This window comes from Mugil cephalus, chromosome 2 (genome assembly GCF_022458985.1).
Source record: "Mugil cephalus isolate CIBA_MC_2020 chromosome 2, CIBA_Mcephalus_1.1, whole genome shotgun sequence".
Lineage (NCBI taxonomy): Eukaryota > Metazoa > Chordata > Actinopteri > Mugiliformes > Mugilidae > Mugil > Mugil cephalus.
In genome coordinates, this window is record NC_061771.1 from 8,752,576 (window position 1) to 8,761,362 (window position 8,787).

The 8,787-nt window shown below is 40.3% G+C and overlaps 1 long non-coding RNA gene across 1 annotated transcript; it reads right to left on the reverse strand.

Moving 5' to 3' along the window:
- Window positions 1-1,468: 1,468 nt before the first annotated feature.
- On the reverse strand, window positions 1,469-2,629 carry LOC125004477. Its single transcript, XR_007112337.1, has 2 exons — window positions 2,451-2,629; window positions 1,469-1,864 (listed from the first exon to the last, which is right to left on the reverse strand). It is a non-coding gene; the product is annotated as an uncharacterized LOC125004477 (long non-coding RNA).
- Between the last annotated feature and the right edge of the window lie 6,158 nt (window positions 2,630-8,787).

Sequence of the window (8,787 nt, forward strand, 5' to 3'; positions counted from 1 at the left end):
AGGTTTTATAGAAAAGAATGTATAACTGAATCTAATGCCTCTGTGTCGAATGTGCAAGATGTGCACAAGCTCGTCCTTTGTTTTTCCTTAGATGAATCTCATCTAAATTAATCTGATCAAGCTAAATATAATCCTAGTATAAATACTAAAATGGATGTGAATAATTTCAAGCACTTTTTTTTTTTTTTTTTAAATGACTGCCCTTTGCTGGTTTAGATAAATTATGTTTTAACTTTGTTTGGATTATCTATTATTTGCTGGGATGATCTCAGTGTGACAGTCCGTCATATTAACAAACAAACCAACTGCTTCTTTGACCGGCAAATTTCTACTGGACAGATTTGTTTTCATTACTTAAAACATTGGAAACTTGTATCTGAATACTGTCAGCAGAGCATCTATTTTAGTATCACATGCATTGGATAGACACCTGTCATTGTGGTTACAAGCTGCAGGTTGAGTGAGGGATAGCAGCTCTCCCAGTTCCTGGTTTCATTGAATGTGCCAGCACCATGGATGCAAAGTGGCAAAAGTCTTGACGTAACTAATGCCTACAAGACTGTCTTTCAGAAAGTACCTGAGCCAACACTCAAGGACTTGGGAATTGAGTCTTAGAGAATATGTTATTCTAACTGTCAGTGAAAAGCCTGTTAAGGGCTTCTGAAAGTGGTGCAGAGTTGTACGAAATGACAGAAAGGGCATTGTGAGATGCTAAGATAAGTGAATTCGAGCGACATGCAAAAAAAGGCCATTTCTCTGGTAATTTCAATACCTAGCACTAGCATCATGGAGTCCTCTGCAGATTCACATGGTCAGTAGTTGTGTATATTGCTGATGCTGAATGTCTTGTTGCTGTTAACACTGAAAATTTCCCCATTGTGCAATGAATAAAGGCAATTCTTATCTTGTTGTTCTTTATAAAGACAATGTTCTGTTTAGATGGCTGTCACTTCACAGAAGCATTTGCATCAGTTTTTACATTTTAGGTTAGCAGGAATGTGGTGTGCCATGATGTTAGTGAAACAGTGAGGATGGGCTCATATAAAGGTGGGCGCTTGCAGCACATTTAAGGAAGATGGAAGAGTAACTCCGATATCATGGGAGGCCAGCAGAGCACGGCGCAGAGGGAGATCTGGTAGAGCGAGGAAGACATGTGAGGGCTACAACCATAAAACAACAGGACAGCTGCACTTGCGGGGATAGTGAGCGACAGAGATCTCAGCACATCATTGCACAGCAGATGACTGGAAGATGTGTGCAGTGATAAACATGACCATGCCTAAGCAGAAGAGAGGCGCTTGGGCAAGTGTAACCCCTCCCTGCACCTGTCACTCTAAGACAGGGTTAATATCAAACAGGAAATGAGGACCAACTCTAACTCTAGACTCGATGAGGAGACTACTGGTATCTACTCAACTAAAGTTTGATTTAGATCTGTAATGTCTACCCCAAATAACACACAACAGACTGAAAGTTTAAAGGAGGTATATCATACAAAGATCTTTCAACCACAATTGAACCCAAAATACAAAAAAAATATATAAAATACAAGTAACAAAAACCTCTGAGATCTCAGGTACTGAAAAGCAAACTGTCCCAAAAGTTCAAATGAATAAAAAACTAGGAAAAAAATGGAAAAATGGGCCCAAATAAATAAAATAAAACGAGTGCACTCAAAGTCCTACCGCCCTCTTTAACAGTGAACATCCAATGGTAAGTATCACGGTGAAAATGAAGATGTGGATGGAGATATGGATGACCTCACGTCCAAGGGAAAGTAGCCACTGGGATGGAGATGGGGATGGATGACAGGGTAGGAACCAAGGACTGAGGACCCAGGCGAAGGACTCAAAAAAAAAACAGCCTACACAACCATGCAGGAAAATTATCTCATTTAGTCCATAATAAAAAGGTCAACCGAAAGTAAATAAATAAATGTCCTACTTCTCAGTGTAAATTTCACTTTTCTTCTACTACCATTTTCCATGAATTTTTAATATCTATCTTAACTCATAGTAACCAAAACATGAATTCACATAAACATTTCAAAATAACTCTGTTTCCCTCCCTCTCTTTTTTAACATAACTCATATTATTCACATGAATTACATTAACTTTACTATTCACAACAGTACAAAACACCATTTTAACTCAACACACTCACTAGCTTAGCTGCATGAATTTTTTTCTGCCGAGGCCTAACACTGATTCAGCATTACATTAGCCTGCACCAAGCCTACTATCAAGAGTTTCACTCACAGTAATAAAAATAACAACACAAGATTCATAAAGCACAAAACATAGTCTTCTGACACTAATACATTACTCCAACCTGTTTCGAGTTTATCCCGACTGGTTTTAGAGAGAGTTCAAGGCTAACTTAAGTTATTCAGTGTTTAGCACTCTGATAGCAAATTAGCATGCTAATGTAAACATCGATCGTTACTCACCGGGAAATCAATTGTTTACACAGTTTACGTCGTCCTACTCGAACTCGCAGCTCGCTGACAGTCTCTTCTCGTTTAGTTTCATGACTTCTGAGTTTTTTATCATTTCAATTCTAACTTTTCCTCTTTTTTTCTCTTCTCACATCTACACACGCACCATGCATCGGTCAGTGGACTTGCAAAGATTTGCGCTAAAGTAGATCACATACCTGTCAGCTTTTGGCTCACTGAAAACAGCGCTCAACAACTGCCACCTCTGTTAAAGGGGCAGTAACACATATACAGTTTTTTTTATAGGAGAAGATGTTTTTTACTGCTCCACTCTTGTGAAAAATAGTCATGCATTTAATTTTGAGGGAAACATTTAGAACATAAATAGATCATATAAAAATACATTTCCAAAGCAACTACAATTAACTGGGGTTTAACTAACCCTGGTTACACAAGCATACTGATTCTATTGTTGAAACACTCAAGAGGTGTCATGGGTTTATTGATGGAACCCACTGAAAGTCTGACGGCCATGAATGCAGGGTTATGTCCGAGGGAAGGAACGACAGCCTTGCAGACAGCTCAGGGAACAGGCTGCAGGCACGATCATGTTATAACAAACACAATGAAAATTAAAGAACCAGAAGCGTCCCCCTGCTTTATGTATGCTAAATTGTAATGTCTGCTTAGGACACAACACATTATTCAGTGGGCCACTTCTTAAACAGATAAATGGATTATCCAACAGCAAACTGATCTGAGTTAGATGGAGTGAGTATGTGCCTTGATGATCTCATGGCAGAATTTGTCACTGTCAGGTCAGCCTTAACAGCTTGGTGATTTCATGTGTATCTGCACAAACACGGACTGGACTACACAAATGTTTGTAGTAATGGCACAAACTTTAACTTGTGTGGAGAACTGGATCCAACTTCCAAAATCTAAACTTTGATTTCAGTTTCATGCAAGCAAACGTTTACTAATGCTGCACTTATATTACAGAATAAAAGTTAAGGGCTAGGTTGATAAACCGATACTTTACGCTTGTTGAGCTCCTTATCGCATGTGTGTGCGCACACACTAGCATGCCAGCTGATCGATAGGCTGTAATTGGAAGAGTGTAGACTGTATTGATGTAATTTGGCAGAGAGCAGAGTGGGACCACTAATGAGGCAGGGAACAAAACTGAAGCACTGCTTGAATCTGGTTTACATACCACTATATGGCTGTCAAAACAGACCTGTCCATCCCCATAATGTAGTGCTCACACATACCCAACTATATACCCCGTATCAGAATGGCTGGTTTTGTGTTAGGGAGGACAACCAGCAGCAGGTGGCAAATCTGGCTTTGTCAGTAGAGATTTCCTATACAGCAGCAATAAAACCCAAGTGGCATGTTATAATGTCGCTGTCATGATCCGCCGCATCCACAAAAATGGTAGCAGAGTCTGGTCAAAGATCTCCGAGGGACCTTGGTCTTCACCGTATAATGGTTCCATAAAAGCATCCAGTCATTATAGTAGTTTATCATGACTGAATGTATTCAACTGCTTCAGCAAGTGTGCCACTGTGGGTACTTACAACTTTCTTACATATTCTGGTACTGATCCAACATTAACAGCAATTCTTCTTGATATAACATGGCTGTTTGCTTATTACTGTGTTAAAGTACACCTCCAGTAATGAAGGAGGAGGAGGCAAAGAGCATCTGTTGGAAAACAGTCTGATCATAATTGATGAATTAATTAGTATGTTTAATGTTGCCATGCTAATGACTTTGCTAGCCTGCCAGTCCAGTCTACTGGAGTTTCTGATGTCACGTGTTTTTTATTTTGTTTGTTTTTTTTGCAGCCCCAAGGAAAGCACATTGGTGAGTGAAGTGGAACAAATTTTAATTTTTATGTCTTCAGCACCATTAAAATGCTACTTTTTTTCTCCTTAAAAACGTCCGATAACATGTCTAGAAACATGTTCATGGAAGGCTGAACTCACATCAGCATACTGACATTTTTGCAGTGCTGACAATCACATTTGGATTTTGCAGGTATAATGTTAGAATATACATTTTGGTAAAAATCTGCTGCCACCTTCTTTTCTTGTAGGCTGTGCAGGGTAACAGTGTAGAGGCTGCCTGGTGATAAATAACTCTTGCTTGTAGTGAATCTAGATTTGAATGTATGTATGTGTTAGACACTTTGACACAACAGTACAAGGCAGTTCTGTGAAGAAAAAAACCCTCTTAAGCTTGTCCCAAAATTTGCATACCACAGGGTGACCTCCTGTTGTGGAAACATATGGTGCTCTGCTGTAGCTCACACATGTTCGGTTATTGCTCTTATACAAGAGGATGAAGTATTTTCCATGCAAAAGTTTCTGTGCTTTATATTAAAAAAAAAGTTTTTCAACAACTGAACAAGTCTGAATCAGTCATTGACAACCAAGCCTTCAAATGCAGTTTCCCTGTAAAGTTCAATAAAGATGGATGCTGAATCCCTCACTTAATGCAGTCTGGTTTTGTGTTTGTGAATGTATTGGATTTGTCTGGAGGATTTAAAACGTAACCATTGAATATTTTGAATGCCTCATTATCCAGTTGGCATGCACGTAACATTAGGGATTAAACAGCCCATAGTAAAGAGACAATGTTGGCCACAACATGCCTGCTCTTACTCAATATATAAGCAGGTGTTCATGGCACGTTTACCAGAAAGAACGGTGCGTGTTCTGTATCTGAGAGCACCTGCAGTGTTTGGCCATAAAGACTGCTGCCAGGCACAGCAGAGCAGAGTCCAGTCTATCTGCACTGCTGAAACAGTAACCAGAAGCTCTCTCTCTCCTTATCTTGCTTTGTCCATGGAAACAAATCTATTATATTACATTTCATATATTTTCTCTCTATCTCGGCACACACATACATACACCGATAGCATCGTTTCTGACTGTTTTATTTCCTTGTTACAGACAGACTGACATTTCCCCAGAAGGAAGGGAGGTGTGTGTGTCTTCTGCAGCATATTGAGGGTATATATGTCAGGGCTAAAAAAGAAATTGCAATGTTGTGTGATGGCATGCAAATATGAATGTATGCAGGGGTTTTTTCAAAAAGGAGTATTTTAAGATATTCCTTTGAAAAAAATGTGTTTCTATGAGAAAAACATATATTATATATGCTCTCTTGTTGTCAGCTTGTCACCTTAGGATATCCAAGTTCTAGATTTACTGTGTATTTGAATGACCATTTGATGCACAACATGATGCCCTGGCAGATTAGACAAGGGACTGTCCCTATATGATTTTTTATGTACCTGCAGTAAATGCAGAAGCAGGAAGAAAAAGAGAGACAGACTACTTGTAATCACACACATGCCGAAGTGAGAGGGTTTGCTTTCAGGCTGCATGGTCTGGCAAGGATAGGCAGCCACTGCCAGTCAGTCTCTTTCAGCTCTTTATTGAGTTAGAGCTACTACAGAGCACCAGGTGGCCAACAAGCTCCAGGCAGTCCACTTCTGGGAAGGACTCACACACACACACACACACACACACACACACACACACACACACACACACACACACACACACACACACAGGTAGGAAGATAGAAACACAATCCTTGTATCTTTGTGAGGATCTCCACTGACACAATGCTTTCCCTTGTTTCTTACCTAACCATATCAAATAACTGCCAAACCAGTAGTTAAAGTCATAGTAACCTTACCCTAAAACCAAATGAAAGTTCTGGGGCCCAGCCAGAACAACCACTACAACAAAATATGTATTAATAATACATCAAAAACAAGACAATAGAACTGCACAAAGTCACTAACTTGTGTGTGCTGCACACTACTGTACATCAGCGACACGGGAGATGGAAATGATGAAGGGCGACATCAGTTAAGCTGAATGACGACAGCCCTGCCGAACAATTCTCCCTTTTCCCATAAAGCTTTGCTTCATTAAACTAATAGGTCACCAATGCAGTCTTTCTTCTCTTGTAATCAGAAACACACTCTCTCCATCCCACTGTGTGTGTGTGTGTGTCGCACTCCCTTGTGTTATTTTGGCTATTTCTCTCCATCTGTCTCAATGTTGTCTTCCAATTTTTATGTGCTGCTACCCTATGGCTAACTTCACCTCCTTCTCTCAGGGTTTGCTCTTGTCACCATCTATTCTGCAGTGTCTGTGTGGCCATTTCTCTATCCAGCATTAACCCACATAACTGAATATATTTGTACATGCTACTTATCTAACTATCTAAGTACTGAATATATAAGGACTGCATTTATTTATTTATTATGTTCAAGTGTTACCTAAATTATTTAATTTGTGACACATCATCAGGTGGGGCTGCATTATATCTTTCTACATCCTAAACTCTCCAGCAGGTGAATCATTTCTTTGTCCACTTCTGTCTTTCACAGTTTCCTTTCCTGTATCAGAGCAATTTTAAAACTCTCATCTACTTCACTGGTGCAGCTTATGTCCCTGCCCCTCTTCATACCTTTAATGTGAAATAAGACGATGGCTTGTCAAGCAGATATCAGAGAGCAGAAACATCTATTGGCAAACTCCTTCCTCTAAGGCCAGCTTTGCCACATTCGATAGCCTCCTTAAACAAAACAAAACTCATCGATCTCATTGTCAGCAGAATAGTTTAGCTTGGTGGATTCCTGCTTGCTATACGTGCTGAAGGAATTTCCAACTCATTATCTGATATCAATCTGGCTTAAGATGTGCGTCTGAGCCTGATGCTGAGAACATAGTGCTCTGTGTATTGACATCATTCTTTAATACCATGATAATTGTTGATTCAAGTGTGGCACCTAATCGGCTGATTAACCAACTGATTGACAAACTCCACCTTTTTTTTGTGCTGATAGAAATGTGGGTGTGTGTCCTCTCTTCTCCTTCCTCCTCTGCGCTCCTCCTCTCCTCGTCCTCACACAGGACGTGGGACAGGGGACTGGTTGACCAGATAGTATATTAAGTTATTATAAAACTGAAAAACGCCCACAGGTCAAGTGTACTCTTGGAAAGAGTACACAGCTGCCCCTTCTTCCCTGACCGGCGCATACACTACCGATCTGATTTAAAGGCCTGGTCGGGGCTCACAAAAAGTGTGTGTGGTCGAGTCAGCCTTTGTGCGTAATAACAGAATAAGCTGTGGTGTTCAATTTATAGTGGGAGAAAAGCAGAGGAGGAGAATATGAGAAAAGTTTATCTTCCCTGTTCCGGTTTGACACAGCATACATCACCGGGGGAAAATATAGGTGAATTTTTGTTGTTTTTTTTATCAAACATTGTCATAAAAATAAATGGTGTGGACTTCAGTGTGTGAGGGGGCAGCGTGTGCTTAGCATCTTTTATCAGCTGAGAAAGAACTATGATGGAGGGGGCGCACTGGGGACAAATGTTCTTAAAATAACATCTCAGTGAGCAGTGTTGTAAGATGTTCACATGACTCTATCTGCAGGTCAGGAAATATAGAGAGACTACACATACACAGACACACACAGTTCTTGGGGTGAATTGTAGTCTTGGCAAAATCTGGAACAACCCCGGGAATATCAGTCTCTGAGTTCTGGTGTTTTCTGCTGAGAAAAGTGTAGGCAGGGACTTAAGAATGGAGTAAGTAAGAAAGGGAGAGGAGAGATGTGCTGTCGGATAAATGCCAAGGAGCAGAGATTAAGTCACGTGAAGAGGACTGGGAAGTTGTAAACAGATGAATGAAAGGCAGCTTCATGGATAAACGCTGGCCAGGGAAGGCCTTTACAGTTGGCCTGTTGGTTGCTGGGCTATCCAACTGTGTTGGACACCGACTCATATTTGAGTCTGGCTAAGCATGAACCTTAATGAATTAGTCTGAAGGAGTAGGCTACACACAGTCTTTCACATGACTCCTTTTAAAGTCAGATTGGCTCATGTTAATGTTAAAGTTTTCATGACAGGAATCCAAGAATATCTAGCTCATTCTGTTTATTAAACTGTATATATCAGTTATTGGACCTGTTTTTTTTGGTCAATATATTAACCGAGTTTTCAAACAGCAGCTTGTTTGTAAAACTCCACAGCCCTTATAAGTAAAAGTGTTTACAAGGAGTCACATTGCGTTTCCCTTAAAACTCAATTCTCTGTCTCATGTCTGTCGGGGTAAAGCTCGCATTCTCCAGAAGGCGCTGCTAGTTAAGAATAAACTGATGCTTCTTAGTGTGCGCTGACCCTGAAGCAGTCCCCTTGACAACTATATATAAATATCTCGCGCACAGTTATTTTCTGCTGCATCTCATGGCACTCCAACTGTTTTTCTGAGTACTTCGACCAGTCAGCAGTCCATCACAGTTGACTCAGTA